This window comes from Engystomops pustulosus, chromosome 2 (assembly GCF_040894005.1).
Source record: "Engystomops pustulosus chromosome 2, aEngPut4.maternal, whole genome shotgun sequence".
Lineage (NCBI taxonomy): Eukaryota > Metazoa > Chordata > Amphibia > Anura > Leptodactylidae > Engystomops > Engystomops pustulosus.
The window spans coordinates 127,442,846-127,461,762 of record NC_092412.1 but is presented as its reverse complement, the minus strand read 5'-3'; the positions used below and the strand labels follow the sequence as shown (position 1 = coordinate 127,461,762).

At 43.9% G+C, this 18,917-nt stretch overlaps 1 long non-coding RNA gene across 2 annotated transcripts in view; it reads left to right on the top strand.

Moving 5' to 3' along the window:
- The first annotated feature begins 228 nt into the window (after positions 1-228).
- LOC140116597 (uncharacterized) overlaps positions 229-18,917 on the top strand; it is a 50,834-nt gene continuing 32,145 nt past the window's right edge. The window contains exons 1-2 of one of the 2 annotated variants that reach the window (XR_011852841.1): positions 230-330; positions 2,400-2,433. This is a non-coding gene — a long non-coding RNA (uncharacterized lncRNA). Of the gene's footprint in view, positions 331-2,399; positions 2,434-18,917 lie in introns of both variants that reach the window. The other variant, XR_011852842.1, reaches the window with a different exon arrangement.

Below are 18,917 nucleotides of genomic sequence, written 5' to 3'. Positions count from 1 at the left end.
TGTACATGTATGGCACAGGGGAAAGGTATTTAAGGCTTACTGGGTCGTGTGTTTGCAACATTCTTTGCACTTTAGATTCACTTAATGCAAAACAAGAACATATTTTGCTAGTAAAGCCATCTACCAACAATTTGCCTGTTTTAACTCCACCCACATAATCTGACCACACCCACTTGATTTTACTCCGCCCATAAAATGGGGCCACTTTTGTAGTTTTTTCCAGGGCCATTTTAAATTCCCAGTCCACCCCTGGCTCCGGGTCATATGACGTTGAGTCTTCAGGGCACTCTGACTGCAGGTTACAGCGCAAATGGTCAAAATCCATCAGGGGTGAGTTGTAGGTGTACAGATAACACAATTCTGATGCATATTATGAACATTGGGGGATATGTATCTTTATTTCTGCTAGTTTAATTGTCTAACTTTTGTTGTTTTTGTGACTTTTCATGTGCAACTTTTGCTGTAGCTTTTCAAGTACGCCTTGGTCTGCAGCTTGTGCAGTGTGCCTTTTTAAGATGTTCTGTGTGACTTTTCAGTTATGTATCACTTTTTTGCTTATTTTTGCAACTTTTTAGATGTAAATCTGCACCTGGCCCAGGGCAGTCGCAAAGGAAGGATGTTTTTTCAAGGACCCTGTTTTACATGTAAATTGTAACTATTTGACATGCCTTAAATGTTTAAACTTTTATACATTCACCTGTTGGGCATTCAAAGTTTGAACAGTTTTTTTTTTATTAATTCATAAATTTTTGCATTCACATTTTATTGAAATTCATTGGTTATTTCTTAAGTTGCGGTGACACATGGCGTTAACACATGCATTTTTAAATGCATCACAACAGTTGAGAAAAGCAGATTTGCCTAATTACATGGCGTTTACAAAAGGCATGTGTTAATGCAATGGTAACACATATGTTAACAATGTGTTGACAAACATGTTTGTTAACACTATGTAAGAGTGTATGTTAACATCTGGTTAACACATGTAGTTTGTAAACTCAATGTTGACAGCAATGTAATTAGCCAAATTTCCTCTTCTCAGCTGTTGTGATGCATTTGAAAATGTGTTAACACCACATGTGAATGCAGCCTCATATGTCATCATCTCTCTGGGGTATGACAAGAGTGCTTAAAAAGGAAGCCCACGGTCTCAAATCCAAAATTTATGGTAGTGTTCACTCCTGTATATAACCCCCTACATGGCTTGTGTCCATGTGGATTTGCGACATTTGGAACAAAAGTCTCAAAAAATAGTATCCTGTGTCACTAACGTGTGGCACTGAGTGTGACAGTACCCTCATTGGCATCCATAGGAACAGCATATCTGGAGACCAGGCATCCAAGATCAAAAAACAGGGGAGCATCAATCCAGCTGACGTATTTTGGATGTTGTCCTTAGTCGTAGGCAGCCAGAATCTTTTATGGGATGAGCTACTCCGAGGTGACAAGCTCTGGGTACACAAGGGTCATCTCTGTACCAGTATCCCTTAACCCCATGGTGACAGTGTCACCCACAAACATATGACCCCTGAACCGTCTGTTCTGGTTATGGAAGAAAAGAAATGAACTCCAGGGCATGGGATCAGTCCAAATTCATTATATTGACAGGGATGGTCTCTGAGGACACGATTCATATCAGGATGATGGTCTGACCACAATACTATGGAAAGAATATGAGAGGAGGGTCAAAAGGTTTGGGTTCTAGTTCCCATAACCCAGTTCCTATAACAGGGATTTGTGTGTCCTTCTAGCTTGCAGCTTACCAGGGTGAGAGTAATGGTGTCAGCACAGTAGGGAGGGTCCAGGAAGCCAATGATATTTCCAGCACTCTGGATTTCAGAAATCCCATTTGAGGGAGGTACTTAACCTCTTCCTGGCCATTGTTACAATGAGACATCATCGTAGACACAGGAGATCAACCACCTGTTAGGACAGGCTGGTTTTGAGGTCTCTGGAGAGGTGAGGGTTGACATAGAAAGAGAAGTTGAGGATATGGACTTGGAGTGATCCAAGAGTTTCCAAGTTAATGGGCATCACCTGTATTATTTTCTCACAAAAGTGACAAAACCACTCACTTCTGTGGGGGCTACAAGAAGCTTTGCAGCATCACAGTTTTTAATGCACACCTAATAACCCAACTTGATTAGCTGTTGAATCAACTAGCCAATGTCAACCACCCCTCTTAAGAGGGTTATAACTTCGGATCCATGGAACCAATCTCGCTTCTTTTTACTTCTCAAAGAGGAGAAACTTCTCTTTACTATGAATTTAAAATTTAGTTTCTTGGTTCTCGGGAACCAGAGATATTGACATTTAAAGTGAAAATTTCAGGTGCAATTTCTATATATAAAAATCACTCCCAATGGCACTTTCACAGTTTATGTTTCTGGTTCCTTCAGGAGTGTGCACACAGGAGCTGTTCATACCTCACAGGTAAAGTAAAAAATGACCTATTTGTTACTTAATTTTGATAAGTGATAATGTCAGCTAATGCTCATGTTATTAACCATTTCCTACCCAGAACAATGTGAGACCGCTCTCCAATTGTCAAGTATTGAGCTAGCGTTTTTTAATTAATTGAGAAAAACAATGAACATTTGATCCTCTTCGCCTAATGTAGCTACATATTAACACCGCGACCCAAAACTTGTCCAAAAATATATAAATAACATGAAAAAACACAAACATATTCCTAAATAAAGTTTTAATTTTACACCGGCCACCATTACTTATTCCTATGTTATGGCATTTTTACTCAAATTTCTATGAACCACGAAAGGTTCCGTTATTGCTCCTCTAATACAATGAAGCACATATCGAAAAGCAACCTTTTTAGCTCATCAGCCCGGTTTATGGACATATAGTATTTTATTTGGGTTGCCGCTATATAAAAGAGAGTGCAATAATGTATCTGTGTGAAGATAAGTGCAAATTTCTGCAAAAATTGGTTTGCTTAAAATTTTTGGTGTATAGTATATATGTATAGGTGTGTTGTATATATATGCTGTATATGGAATAATATGTGTATGTATGTTTTTACTTTATGTGCATGTGCAATGTGTATATGTTGTATGTCTGTGTATATGAAACATGTCTGTATATGGTATCATATGGTGTGTATATAGTGTGTGTTTGATTCACAAGCCTGCTATGGGGCCCAGCCTCTCCTAATTAAGCCCTTGTGACTGTTTTAAAATTTGTAGCTAAAAAGCAGATTATTTGGTGACAATGTTTATTTCAGTTTTAGTGTTTTCATGATGATTTATTAAAGTGCACATAGATGAAAATGTGTAGAGTTCACAGATACCACATTATCCTTTAGATTTAGGAGACAATTATTTCCTGTTTGTGGTGCATTTGTTAAATAAAATTTTACAGTTTGAAACAAAATTGCATGAAGGTGCCTGTGTCTATATAAACTATAAACTCTTGGGGTTTAGTATATTTCTTTGTGCAGTAATTTTGGTTTTAACCCCTTAATAACCACTATATCAGGTTTTTAGGGCAGCCGTTAAGGGTACTTCTGATGATGCACCGACATACAAAGGCGAATCAGAAGAAGTACCCTTAATGTGTAAGAAGATTGTGGGACATTGTTTCCTACAAGTTATAGTGTCGGACTTTGTCGTTACATTACAAAAACTCAGATCACGGGTGTTTAACCCCTCACATGCAGTGGTCAAGCATGACCGAGGCATGTAAGTATAATGTCCCTGGATTGGATCCCTGGTAAGCTCAGCAGCCTCGGGGTCCAGTGTGTGCCGGGTCCTCTGTTTGTCGGGTTCTGCCTCCTGCAGCACCGGACTTTAACTAACTGTGCATGTGGATGCTTGTTCAAGCCCAAGTAAAAAAACATTTAAAAAAAATAAAAATAATTTTATAATATTAATTAAATACATAAACAAAGTCCCCTAATCACCACAGTTACATGTAAAAACCAAATAAAGTATAAAAAACACAAAACAGTACATATTTGGTATCACAGTGTCTGTATTAATTTGCACAATAAATCCAAATCAATATTAAACTTGCACGGTGAATGACGTAAAAAAGAAAACAAAAAATTCACGTAATATATAATTTTATCAAATACACTCACAAAAAATGTTCAAAAAAGGGATCAAAAAAGTTACATGCCCTCAACCAGATCTGTCAATAAAAAATATGGAAGTTATGCCTGAAAAGTTGAGGATACAAAAAGATGTGATTTTTCCAGCATTGGTTTTGCTCAGTAAAATTGAGCAATTTATATGAAAAACTATATAAATGAGGGTACCAGAGAATAAAAATAAAATATAATTTTTGTGTTATGGTGGTTGGGCAAAAAAAAAGTGCTAAAAATCCCAAATAAAAATTGATGATTTGTTTGTATCCCCTTTAAAATAGTTAATCGTGAATGAGCGATAAACCCTCACAATGAATTATCTATACATTGTATCTAACCCCGCAAATAATAAGCCCTTATATAAAAAAAAATTTAATTTTATATCCTGTACAATGTGACAATACAAATCTGCCTGTACAATGTAAATTCAAATTTTATAGCCTGTACAATGTGACAATACAAATCTGCTCTGAATGGCACAGCTTTCGTTCTATGCCTGGCCATGTGCCCATACAGCAATTTACCACCACATATGGGGTAACGGTATACTCAGAAAAAATTGGAAATCAAACTTTGCATAGAATTTCATCATTTATTTCATTGTGAAAGTATTATTTTGGGCTTAATGGAATGTATTTTCCCCAAAAATTCCAAAGTTGCTAAATCACACTTCCATTTTGTTTTAACCCATGTGAAACACTTAGAGTTAATATACATAATAGAAGTTGTTTTACATAAAGGTCTTGGTCTCATGGAAGTTCTCCACATACAAAAGCAATTATTATATGGGTAATCACAAACTCTTGCCCATTAAATGCATTTGTATAATGGAAAGGTCAGTTCCAGAAAAAAATCTTGTCTCCTGGTGTTGTGATTGCTGTCATCAAATTCAACATAGCCACCGCTATTGGTTATGCCCAGGATCTAGCTCATATTAACACTCATGAGGGAAAATTGTTTGTTGCCCAAATCTTTGCCTATATGTACTTGAAGAAATATGCTGCTTTATACTAGCAGGCCATCTTAGTATTAGTGGATTATGGTATAGGCAGTTTGGTCAGTAGGCTGGTGCCCAAGCCTTTTAGAGAACCCATGGCCACCTAAACCACAAACCACATTGTTAAGACTTTGGCAATGCTTTATGGACTGGTGACACAGCATGCAAATGACATGTGTTCTGTCTTCTGTATTCTGTGAGACTGCTGCACTTGGGCCCTCTTTTGCTAGTTCTCTAGGCTGCCTATGGTATACAGGCAACCACCTCTTTGTCCAAAGTATCACTGTCTTCTACCCATGTTGGGTCTAAGACCTTAAGCTTTTTGCACCACTAAGCCCTCACCGCTGCCCTACTTCTTCATCTGCGGATAACAGAAAGTTACAGTCGTGGCAGTTGTGTTTCATCATCATCATAGGTATCTTGATGGTCCATCGCTCACACCCTCATTCTTCAATAAAAGTTCTGTGGAATTTTGCAACTCTATGTCTGGGGAAGGGCAGGTGGATGGACCAAAACTTTCCAGCTTGAAGAATCATCTTACACAATGATTTGTGTGCGAAACAGCATTGCCACTTTTAAGGGAGCTGAGGAGGAGGGCTCTGCATGGATGAGGATGAGCCTGGTGAAGATAATCCAACAGAAATTGAAGTGCTGACTGCCATGAAACTGACCAATGCCTCAACAGCCTGTGGCCTATCGGGGTCTACCAGTAGACGCCGCAGAACTAGGTGTCTACATGCAGAGTGGACTGACTGCAGGAGGAGGGAAAGGCAGTGAGGGAACACAACCATTCCCTGCAGCACCAGCTCCATCACCACCAGCAGGAACAGCAGAAATATGGCCATGTCACTGTCCCTTAATTTCCTGCTTTCCTCATTTGAATAGACCTGCAGTATAAAATAATACTGTGACTGCACCTTTACAATCAAGGTATTACTTGACGCTATTTACTGACAAGAAGACTTTTATGATTAACGTATAAATGCACAATTTTTGCTGACAACAGGACTTCTGCACTAGATATTTGTGTGCACTATTTTTACTAACCACGCTTTACTGAACTAGGTAGAAAATGTAATATTATATGACAACAAGACCACAGAACTAGGTCGGGGAATAGAAGGCTAACTACTGCAGTAACAGCCACAATGTTAGGGGGCCCTGGCATCTGGCCTGACACTCTAAAAAATGTAGGATGTACACCATTATGCTGATCCAGCAGCACAGACAAGAAATGTCAGGGGAGAGGGACAGCAGGATGGCAGGACTAGGAATCTCTTAAATCTACTTCCTCCTGTCTACTTCACAATGTGGTCAGCAGCTGCTGGACAGTACTTTATACAGTAATTTATAAATGTGTGAGTATACAAATATGTATATTAATATGGGGCCAGGGGGGGGGCTGTCAGAAGTCTGCTATAGGGCCCTGCCTCTCCTTGTTATGCCCCTAGGTATGTGAGGGAATAGAATCCATTTTCTATTGTGTTCTCACACCATGTATCTTTACAAATACCCCTATGCATAGTACCATCCCCCGCGCACACAGATCATTTTACACTGATACATCCTGTTCAAGGCAATTGGAATGCGAGCATGCTCAGTAAGTTTCTTTGTCCCAAGAATCTATAAAAACTCTTTGCTACCTAAATAAATTGGAATTCTCTCAAAAAAAAGAAAGTGGTTAAACTACCCTAAGGAAGAGAGACTGTGAGTGCGTGCCGGAACTAGAGATATATAGAAAATTATGGGAAAATTGCTAGGTAGGATGAGAGGCAATTCGGAGGGAAACCAGCAGTACAGATCGTGAAAGAGAGAGAGGGAAAAAAGGCTGTAAAAGGATGTCAGAGAATGTTGAAAAGGGCAAGTATGCCAAAAGAGGGTAGTTTGGATGTTAGTAAATGGAAAGGTTCTTAACAGAACAATGGCTGGTTGCATGATAATGATACGATGGAAATTGCAAGTGGATAGAAGAAAGTTACAGAGGAAGTGACCAGAGGAGGTTATAAAGAAACAGCCATAGGAAATTGTGTGTTGTATGAGTGTTATGACGATGACTGACAAAAATGTTGGACAGAGAAAAGACAAAGACAAAATTCGGGAAATGAATTGCAGGTGGATGAATGGTGGATGAATTGCAGAGTGTATGGAAACACCCAGACTGGCGGGAGACATGTGCAGTGTAGCACCTAGACCCAACCCCCACACTGGAATATATATACGGTCATGACTAGATTAGAAAAAGTGCGGGCTCTGGAGTGTCTACTTGGACTCCCTGAACAAGTAGACATTTGTTTAGTAGACCAGTGGTATGGAGAATGATGTATTGCCTTAAGATCTTTGGATTTGCACCCACAGTACGCTCAGCTGTATTTAACTGTATTTGGCTATTGCTGTAACTTTAAAGGACAACTAAGATATAGTACCAAGGGAATAAATGTGGGAGACTGTGCCTGCTTATCTAAGAGTCACCTCTCAGAACTTCAAAGTCCAAAAACCCGGGTAGTAACATATTTGTTACGGATCTTGGACTTCTGTGGGGAGAACTCCTGGACGGTTGTGCAGTCCCAATTAGATTCCCTGAGCTGACCCTTGCCAGATACTGTAGGTGTTATGAGTTTTATTCCATTATACAGTCCTGTAGATTATGGCAAAGATATAAAATTTGTTTTGTCTATATCATGTATAGTGCTAATGTTATTTCATCAGACTTGCCAGATGTGAGGAAAGTCCAGCACACATTGTTCATTGCAGGTTTGGACCTGAGAAATCTTGTGTAAACATTGTGATGTTTAATAACATCAAAAATGTAGTGTAAAACTTTATAAATACACCTAAAGTTTGAAGGGTGTGGTCAAAAGTTTTAGCAATTTGTGTAGGATGATACAGTGAACTTAGATGTTACAATGGTGTGTTCGATTCCTTCTTTGTTATCCTGGTATGCTGGGACACATAGTACTACAGACACCACAGGGAGAAGGAGGAGGCTGCCGTGCCCCCTTGTCTAGGACTCAGTGAACACAGGGGGGGGGGGGGAGGACAAGTTTTCGAATGTTAAGAGACGAAAGGAACAAAGAGAATGTGTGTTCATTACTGAGGACTGATAACCCTGACGGCCCTAAGTAGATTTTGGGTTTGATTTGCAACTCCTGTAATTGTAATGGTTTAACCAGGAGTAAAACCTTCCCATGATCCTATACTATTAGTCCTATTCAGCAGCTATGTCTGAGATAATTATTAGGAGCTTTTTAGGCACAAGCTATAACACCCCTAGAAGCCTCCTACGTCACTGGCTCTAGTGATGCTTCTGCTCAGTAACACTGTCCCTCAGCATGTGCCCTCAGTATGACTGTATAGTTTTATAATAAGGTCTAAGGAATTTGTATACTGTATGTCTTCTATTATACAGCATTGGTACATCAGCATTGGTCCCAATACTGTTTTTTTTTCTGGAGTATATTGTTCATTTTCTATTGTTTTCATTTAAGTTTTAGCCAAGCACCTCACAGAGGAGAGGAAACAGGCCAGAAGCTCTGCTGATCATGTGTAACATGACAACCTGGACCCTTCTTGTTTTGGTATCCTACTGCTGCCTATGCATAAAAAGCTTCTGTACTAGTTTTGTACTATCCTGTTACTATTTCACCTCTTCATGACTAGAAACCTTGGTTATAATGTGCCCTCTTTATGATGTATTACATTGAATCCAGCTCCACTACTTTCGCTAGATTCAAAAGGGGGGAGAGATGAGGTAGACGGGTTGTATTTAAAATTTTCTATTATCTTAATGATTAATGAACCAGTTAGCTTTTAATATGTCAAAACGGAATATATCACTAATCTGCATTTTGAGACGACTTTAGAAACCAGGAATGAGGTTAATTCTACATCAGATATGCAGTGGTCACACAACATGAGGTAACAAAAGCAGAACCACTCCTAAGCTTCCTGTCTGTACAGGAGGCGGAGGTGAAGGCACTGATGGAGGGCTGTAAAGTGCCAGAGGGTAAGAATGTGACTCTTTTGGGATTCCTTATGAGTCCTGACCTCATATAGTAAGTTCATCAACAACTATGAGACTTTGAAATAGCTGATAGAGGCCTTAGTGTTACAATACAAGTCCATACTAGAAGGTTAAAACCTTTAAAGCTCTAATACATGAAGTGACCATACTGGTTACCAGAAAGCCTAGGGGAAAGGAGCCTGTATCAGTACAGTCCGTGACCCTCGCTGGCCCAGTAGGTTTATCTAGCAAGACTGGAGTAAAACGATGGAGGGTGGACTACGGCAAAAAGGTGACAAGCAATGTCTGCAAAGGGCCTTTTACCCTATGATGGTTCAGTGCACCCACAGGGTTAGACACCAGTCTAAGACTCTATATGCTCTGGGGTGGATAAGTATTGAGTATCACTTAGATTCACTTTTGCTACTGTCCATTTACACAAGTATGTTTATATATGCTTAGTACAATGTAGGGAGAGTAGTGAAAACCCTCATATATACACTCCAAAGCTGCTTTACCCCTTCCAGAGGTTGCAGATTGGCTAAGTACAGCTACCAAACGTAAGTAGCTATGAACATGTGCTTGTGTGTGTAGACCTCTTTTCTGGGTAATCTGAACCCTATCCTGTAACTAAAGCAACTGTAAAGACTACAGCCAGGGATCGAGGAATATGTTAGTCCACTTATTCTAGAGACTAAAGTAAAAATCTCAATTGGGAGTAATATAGTTGATGACAGCTCTAGGGATTACCTACTGAGGTTGTTTTATAGAATTGCCCCATGAATGAATACTTCCCTAAGGTTGTTTAGAGGTGTCATAGAGAATTGGTAGGATGTCCAAAAGCTTCAGAAACATTTTTCTCAGGTGCATAACCAAGTATCTGTTTTAGTTCCAGAATCTGATAAAGTAGCTAGAGCACATGACCTGCACCCAGGTGATGAGATGGTCCTGATGTGACACACCTGAAGAGTCTTTTGAAGGGTCATCCCAAGTAACTGTGACACATCCACGTGTAGAAACTACAAGGAGACTGCGACAGCTGAAGAAGAAGAGCGCAGGACCCAGAGATTGTGGAACATGAATCTGTAAATCTCGATGCTGCTATGGACATTGTTACTCCTACCACTTGCAGCATCACTGGGGAAAGATTGTGATCATAATAGCTTTCATGGGCTATGCAAAAGAAAGCTGTGACAGTGTGTGTGCTGTATACTATGTCTAATAGTACTCAGGGGTTGGTGGGGTGACATGTATAAGGATTAGAGATGAGCGAACATACTCGTCCGAGCTTGATGCTCGTTCGAGCATTAGCGTACTCGAAACTGCTCGTTGCTCGGACGAGTATTTCGCCAACTTGAGAAAATGGCATCTTCTGCCGTTGTGATTTTTGGCGGGCAGAAACAGAGCCAATCACAAGCCAGGAGACTCTGCACTCCACCCAGCATGACGTGGTACCCTTAAACGTCGATAGCAGTGGTTGGCTGGCCTGATCAGGTGACCCTGGAATAGACTAGCCCCTGCCCGCGCTGCTCGGATCATTCTCTGTCTGGATGCCGCTAGGGAGAGAGCTGCTGCTGGTCAGGGAAAGCGTTAGGGTGTTCTATTAGAATAGTGTTAGGCAGGAGTGATTCTACAAGAACCCAACAGCCCTTCTTAGGGCTACAATAACGTTATATATTTACTTTTTTTGGTTTGCTTGTGGCTGGGCTTGCTGGCACTAGTAGTGCAGCTAGTACCATATTGTGAGGAATTTGCAGGGAGACTTGCGACCGTTGTGTTTAGCTCTTAGTGACACACATATCCACCTCAAACACCGAAGTGGGACAATTTATTAGGGGTTTGATTTGAATTAGGCACAGTCTTCTGATTTATTTTTTTTTTACGTTTATTTATTTTTATAACTCAAAGTAATCTGGCAAAGCAGTGTGCTTTCAGTGTAGGCTAGAAAATAGCCATAGGAGAACCCCAACAGCTTACTTAGGCCTACAATAGCGTCATATTTTACTTTTTTTGGTTTGTGGCTGGGCTTGCTGCCACTAGTAGTGCAGCTAGTACCATATTGTGAGGAATTTGCAGGGAGACTTGCAACCGTTGTGTTTAGCTCTTAGTGACACACATATCCACCTCTTTAATTTAGAAAATGTTTAACCCGAGGGCTAGGGGTAGAGGACGAGGGCGTGGACGTGGGCTTCCAACTACTGCAGGGGTCAGAGGCCGTGGTCCTGGGCAGGGTGAGACACCCCATGCCGATGAGGGAGCAGGGGAACGCCGCAGAGCTACACTCCCTAGGTTCATCATGTCTCAAGTTACTGGGACTCGTGGTAGAGCACTGTTGAGGCCAGAACAGTGCAAAGAGGTGATGTCGTGGATTGCGGACAATGCTTCTAGCCATTTGTCCACCAGTCAGTCTTCCTCGCAGTGCAGCGATGTCACCGAAATCAGCACTCCTCCAGCTCCTCCACCTCAGCCTCCTTCCCCCCAGTCTGCCCCCTCTCAGCAAAATTTGGCATTTGAACCGGCATACTCTGAGGAGTTTTCTGGACCCTTCCCACAGTCACAAACCACTTGTCCGGTTGCTGCTGAGCTATTTTCCGTTGCCCAGGTTTTCCACCGGTCGCAGTCTGTGGGTGATGATGACATTATTGACGTAGTGGAAGAAGTGTGTAAAGAGGTGTCGGACGATGAGGAGACACGGTTGTCAGACAGTGGTGAAGTTGTTGTCAGGGCAGGAAGTCCGAGGGGGGAACAGACTGAGGGATCGGAGGATGGTGAGGTGACAGACCCAAGCTGGGTTGATAGGCCGGGTGAACACAGTGCTTCTGAGACGGAGGCGAGTCCTATACCAGAACAGATTGGAAGAGGCAGTGGTGGGGCCAGATGGAGAGGCAGGGCCAGAGCTGGTGCATCAGCGACAAATGTTTCATGTAGTCAAGCTCACGTGGCGTGGGCTAGATTTTCAGAAGTCTGAAGGTTCTTTAAAGAAACACCGGATGACCGACGGACTGTGGTGTGCAACCTGTGCCAAACCAGGATCAGCAGGGGTTCCACCACTACTAGCTTAACTACCACCAGTAGGGCATATGAATGCTAAACACCCCACTGAATGGCACCAAGCCCGTTCACCTCCGGCCGGGCACACCACTGCTCCTTCCCCTGTGTCATCTGCTAGTCAGCCCCCTGCCCAGGACCCCGGCCCAAACACCTCCCGTGCGAAAACCCCATCTTCGCCTCCACGATCCTCCACAGCATCCACCAGCGTTCAGCTCTCCATACCCCAGACGCTGGAGCGCAAAAGGAAGTATAGTAGCAACCCACCCACACACCCAAGCCCTCAACGTCCACATCTCCAAACTGCTTAGCCTGGAGATGCTGCGCTATAGGCTGGTAGAGACCAAGGCCTTTCGAAACCTCATGGCGGCGGCCGCCCCTCGGTATTCGGTCCCCAGCCGCCACTACTTTTCCCCGATGTGCAGTCCCAGCCCTGCACAAGCACGTGTCAGACAACATCATCCGTGCCCTGACCAACGCCGTTTCTGACAAGGTCCACCTGACCATGGACACGTGGACGAGTGCTGCCGGGCAGGGCCACTATATATCGCTGACGGCACATTTGGTTAATTTGGTGGAGGCTGGGACCGAGTCTGACCCTGGGGCTGCTCATATACTGCCGACGCCGAGGATTGCGGGGCCTACCTCGGTCCAGGTCTCAGAGGCCTACTATGCCTCCTCCTCCTCCCACCCCTCCTCCACCTCCTCCTCCGAATTACCATCTGTGGGCATGGCGCCATCAGTCGGTAGCTCTAGGCACAGCAGCAGTGCCATCGCTAAGCGACAGCAGGCGGAGCTCAAACTGCTGAGCCTAGGCGATAAAAGGCACACCGCCCAAGAGCTATTACAAGGCATCACGGCGCAGACTGATCTGTGGCTGGCACCGCTGAACCTGAAGCCAGGCATGGTTGTGTGTGACAACGGCCGTAACCTGGTGGCAGCTCTGCAACTCGGCAGATTGACACATGTGCCATGCCTGGCCCATGTGTTAAATCTCATAGTTCAGCGTTTCCTCAAGACATACCCCAATCTGTCTGATTTGCTCACGAAGGTGCGCCGCATCTGTGCGCATTTCAGGAAGTCCAGCACAGATGCTGCCACTCTCAGGGCAGCGCAGCGCCGCCTCCAACTGCCCGCTCACTGACTGTTGTGCGACGTGCCCACGAGGTGAAATTCAACATTAACCATGTTATCCAGAGTTTACCAGCAGCGCAGAGCGAATGTAGACTGCCAGATGTCAACTTCCACCAGAACTGCTAGTCAGGTCACTAAGCTTCCTCAAGTCTACAATGAGGAGTGGACGTGGATGTCTGATATCTGTCAGGTGCTGAGTAACTTTGAGGAGTCAGCACAGATGGTCAGTGGCGATGCCGCCTTCATCAGCCTCACCATCCCGCTGCTTGGCCTGTTGAAAAACTCTCTGGTCAGCGTGAAGTCGGAAGCTTTGCGCTCGTCACAAGAGACAGGGGAAGAAGATTCCCTTGTTTATATCCAAAGCACCCTCAGATCTGTTTCTCAGCGCATATCGGAGGAGGTGGAGGAGGATGACGAGGAAGAGGAGGAGAATGTTGGCGAGACAGAAGAGGGGACCATTGTTTAGTCCTTCACTGTTCAGCGTGTATGGGCAGAAGAAGAGGAGTTGGAGGAGTTGGAGGAGGAGGAAATGGACAGTCAGGCCAGTGAGGGGAGTGAATTCTTGCGCGTTGGGACTCTGGCGCATATGGCAGATTACAGGCTGCCTATCCTGTGACCCTCGCGTTCAAAGAATTTATTCCAGCACCGATTACTGGGTATTCACTCTCCTGGACCCACGGTACAAGCAAAATCTTTCCACTCTCATCCCTGGAGAGGAAAGAAGTGTGAGAATGCATGAATACCAGCAGGCCCTGGTGCACAAGCTGAAACAGTATTTCCCTTCTGACAGCGCTAGCGGCAGAGGGCGTACTTGTGCGGGGCAAGTAGCGAGGGAGAGTAGGCGAGCAGGCAGCTTGTCCAGCACTGGCAGGGGTACGCTTTACAAGGCCTTTGCCAGTTTTATGCCACCCCAGCAAGACACTGTCACCTGTCCCCAGTCTCGGCAGAGTAGGGCTGATCTTTACAGAAAGATGGTAAAGGGAGTACGTAGCTGACCATACCATCGTCCTAAATGATCATACAGCTCCCTACAACTACTGGGTTTCAAAGCTGGACATGTGGCACGAACTGGCGCTGTACGCCTTGGAGGTTCTTGCCTGCCCTGCCGCTAGCGTGTTGTCCGAGCGGGTTTTCATTGCAGCTGGTGGCATCATCACCGATAAGCGTACACGCCTGTCGACTGACAGCGCTGACAGGCTGACGCTTATCAAGATGAATAAAGCCTGGATTTCTCAGGATTTCCATTCTCCACCAGGTGAAAGAAGCTCAATCTGAATAATGTATGCACTCCTCCTCATTGTCCTCCTTCTCCTCCTCTTTGTACACTAAAGCAGAGGAAACTGGCTATTTTTTGCCAGGGCCAACTGGCTCTAGCTATAGTACTCTATATATTTAATTTTTCTGGAGGGCCACCTACCCGGTCCTCTGTTTTAAGCAATTTTTGGGAGTGCCACATACAGGCACTCAATCTATTTAATTTTTCTGGAGGACCACCTACCTGCTCCTCTGGTTTGAAAACTTTTTTGGACTGCCACATACAGGCACTATCCAAATTAAATTGTCTCCATAGCAGCCTCCACACGTCGTCTTTTTAGCTACCTCCACACGTCATCGCCATAACTGCCTCCAAAAGTCGTCCATATAGCTGCCTCCATACATCGTCCCCTTATCAAACGAGCTGTGTCAGGAAGAATTTTGGGTTGTTTTCATGGCTTCCACATCAAATTTGTTAACTTTGTCGCCACCCTGCTGTGTAATCCACAAAATATACTGGCAAACTTTTATCATTTACCGATATTATTTCAGCGCTTCTTGCGCATCTGTTTACATTCCCCTCACCCGCCATAACTCAAACTTATAAGAACACTACTACACTTGATCTTAAACAAAAGGTTCTTAGAAGTGCTGTTTGGGGAATAGCCAAGAGACAGGGGCTTGGATTGGCGAAAGCTCGCCTGGCAGCGGAGCGCCAGCTCCATCCCAAGATCCAACTAACATAGTTTTAACTGCAGCACCTTTAATCTACTACTACTTCACTGCCTCCATACATCGTCCCATTATCAAACGAGCTGTGTCAGGCAGAATTTTCAGGTGTTTCACCAGATACATAGTGGAACGCGGCCCATCTGTCGCCGCCATGCTGGAGACCTGAAGTTGCAATCATAGCAGCGCAATATGGATGCCCCATACTGTCGCTCTTAATCATGGAACCATTTCCGAAAAAACTATTAAAAATAGAACCACTTCCATTATTCCTAGGCGAAATATTCAAACGACCCCGCCTGCTTTGAAAATTATAATTTTTTCAAAGTAAACGCTTCTGGCCCCCAGGCCCATTTTGGGTGGGGAGGAGCCGAGAGACAGGGGCTTGGACAGGCGAAAGCTCGCCTGGCAGTGGACCGCCAGCTCCATCCCAAGATTAGGCAGCCTCAGAGGCATCCATGCATGCTGCCCCTGCTGTTTCCTGTCCATTTTGCCTCCACGATTCATTTAGCGATATTATTTCAGCGCTTCTTGCGCATCTGTTTACATTCCCCTCACCCGCCATAACTCAAACTTATAAGAACACTACTACACTTGATCTTAAACAAAAGGTTCTTAGAAGTGCTGTTTGGGGAATAGCCAAGAGACAGGGGCTTGGATTGGCGAAAGCTCGCCTGGCAGCGGAGCGCCAGCTCCATCCCAAGATCCAACTAACATAGTTTTAACTGCAGCACCTTTAATCTACTACTACTTCACTGCCTCCATACATCGTCCCATTATCAAACGAGCTGTGTCAGGCAGAATTTTCAGGTGTTTCACCAGATACATAGTGGAACGCGGCCCATCTGTCGCCGCCATGCTGGAGACCTGAAGTTGCAATCATAGCAGCGCAATATGGATGCCCCATACTGTCGCTCTTAATCATGGAACCATTTCCGTAAAAACAATTAAAAATAGAACCACTATGCTATTCCATTATTCCTAGGTGAAATATTCAAACGACCCGGCCTGCTTTGAAAATTATAATTTTTTCAAAGTAAACGCTTCTGGCCCCCAGGCCCATTTTGGGTAGGGAGGAGCCAAGAGACAGGGGCTTGGACAGGCGAAAGCTCGCCTGGCAGTGGACCGCCAGCTCCATCCCAAGATTAGGCAGCCTCAGAGGCATCCATGCATGCTGCCCCTGCTGTTTTCTGTCCATTTTGCCTCCATGATCCTCCACAGCGTCCACCAATGTCTCCATGCGCAACTTTCAACTCTCTATACCCCAGACACTGGAGCACGAGAGGATATGCAGCACATCATCCCCTTATCAAACGAGCTGTGTCAGGCAGAATTTTCAGGTGTTTTACCAGATACATAGTGGAACTCGGCCCATCTGTCGCCGCCATGCTGGAGACCTGAAGTTGCAATCATAGCAGCGCAATATGGATGCCCCATACTGTCGCTCTTAATCATGGAACCATTTCAGAAAAAACTATTAAAAATAGAACCACTATGCTATTCCATTATTCCTAGGCGAAATATTCAAACGACCCCGCCTGCTTTGAAAATTATAATTTTTTCAAAGTAAACGCTTCTGGCCCCCAGGCCCATTTTGGGTGGGGAGGAGCCGAGAGACAGGTGTTTGGACAAGCGAAAGCTCGTCTGGCAGCGGACCGCCAGCTCCATCCCAAGATTAGGCAGCCTCAGAGGCATCCATGCATGCTGCCCCTGCTGTTTCCTCCACAGCGTCCACCAATGTCTCCATGCGCAACTTTCAACTCTCTATACCCCAGACGCTGGAGCACGAGAGGATATGCAGCACATCATCCCCTTATCAGGCAAATTTTTCGGGTGTTTCACCAGATACGTTATGGAACTTGGTCACTATGTCGCCACCATGCTGTGTTATCGACTAAATATACCATCAACCTTTTGTTCACATAGGAAATCATTTCAGCGCTTCTTGCTCACCTCCTTTGGTGAAGCCGGAGTCCATTTAGGGTATGTCGCCATGACACTCTCTAGCCTGCCACTGCTGCCGCTGCCTCTGCATGCCGTCCCCTATAGTGTCAGGGTCAATTATTGCATGTTTTAGATGCTATCTAGCCTCATTCGGTCACTCTGTCATGGCCATGCTGTTGCCCATAATTTTGGCATAATGGTACGATTAAGCAGCCTCAGAGGCATCCATGCTTGCTGGCTCTGCTGTTTCCTATCCATTTCCGTGGTGTTTACATCCTTTTCTGAGGTTCCCAGGTGTTTGGCCAAGCTTCCCTGTGCAGAGCCTTGGTCCCCTTGAAAAATGCTCAAGTCTCCCATTGACTTCAATGGGGCTCGTTATTCGAGACGAGCACTCGAGCATCGGGAAAAGTTTGTCTCGAATAACGAGTACCCGTGCATTTTAGTGCTCGCTCATCTCTAATAAGGCTATAGACCAATAGGATGTAGAGATTCTGTCCTTTACAGTGGATCTACATGAATTGTGTTGTGATGTAATGTTCAGGATGCTCAGGAGGGAAGCAGGTAAAGTGGTCAGATAAGTCCTGGATGTGTGATTAGCACATGTCAATGTACCACCTGAGCAGTACCTGAAATTATTCACAAAAGGTGGGAATTGTGAGGGAATAGAATCCATTTTCTATTGTGTTCTCACATCATGTATCTTTACAAAGACCCCTATGCATAGTACCATCCCCCACGCACACAGATCATTTTACACTGATACATCCTGTTCAAGGCAATTGGAATGCGAGCATGCTCAGTAAGTTTCTTTGTCCCAAGAATCTATAAAAACTCTTTGCTACCTAAATAAATTGGAATTCTCTCAAACATGTGAAGGTCAGTGGTTCATCGAGCAGCTCGTACTATACAATGATTTGGACACACATCACATCAGAGATGGGGATATTTCCCTAACAGGTAGCAAAGCCAAATTTTTGCAGACAACAGGACTTATGCACTACATACTTGTGTGTGCTATTCTCACTGACCACACTTTTCTGATGTAGGGCGAGAAAATGCCCTATTCTCTAATAACAAAATGTCAAAACTAGGTAGGAAAGCTCAATTTTTGCTGACAACTGAACTTTTGCACTAGGTAATTGTGTTCACTGACTACAATTTTCTGAATTAGGTAGAAAAAAGTCAAATTCTTTGAAAGGAGCAAGATTGCAAACAAGGGATGATTGATGATAATAATTTATGATTTTCCTGTGGCTGAATACTAGAAAGAGAAAGGATCTTCAATATCTAGCTAGATGATGCTGTACATGCTAATAATCAGGTCTGGTATTTGCAAGTATTGCTGTAGAATCCTGTAGAATCGGTAAGTAAATCCCTGCACTGACTAAATTCTTCACAGTGGACTTATAAGAACAATTATTTCAGATTCCCACACATCCCTCATAATAGGAGCGTCTTCTATATACCGCAGTGCCCTGACAAGGGCATTTGGTGTTGTTTTTTAAGTTCTTGTCTAGCTGAGTGACCCAATGTTATGAGTAGCAAGCTCTTCCTAGGTGTCTGCTGTATGTATTGGTGTCTGGAGGTGTGACCCTGCTATTGTACTGCAGAGGTAAACGTCCAGCCCAGCCAATCAAAGACAGCCTACAGAGGACATGCCTGTTGCTAAGAGTCTGGAATCTGTTTCTCCAGTCAGTTAAGCAACT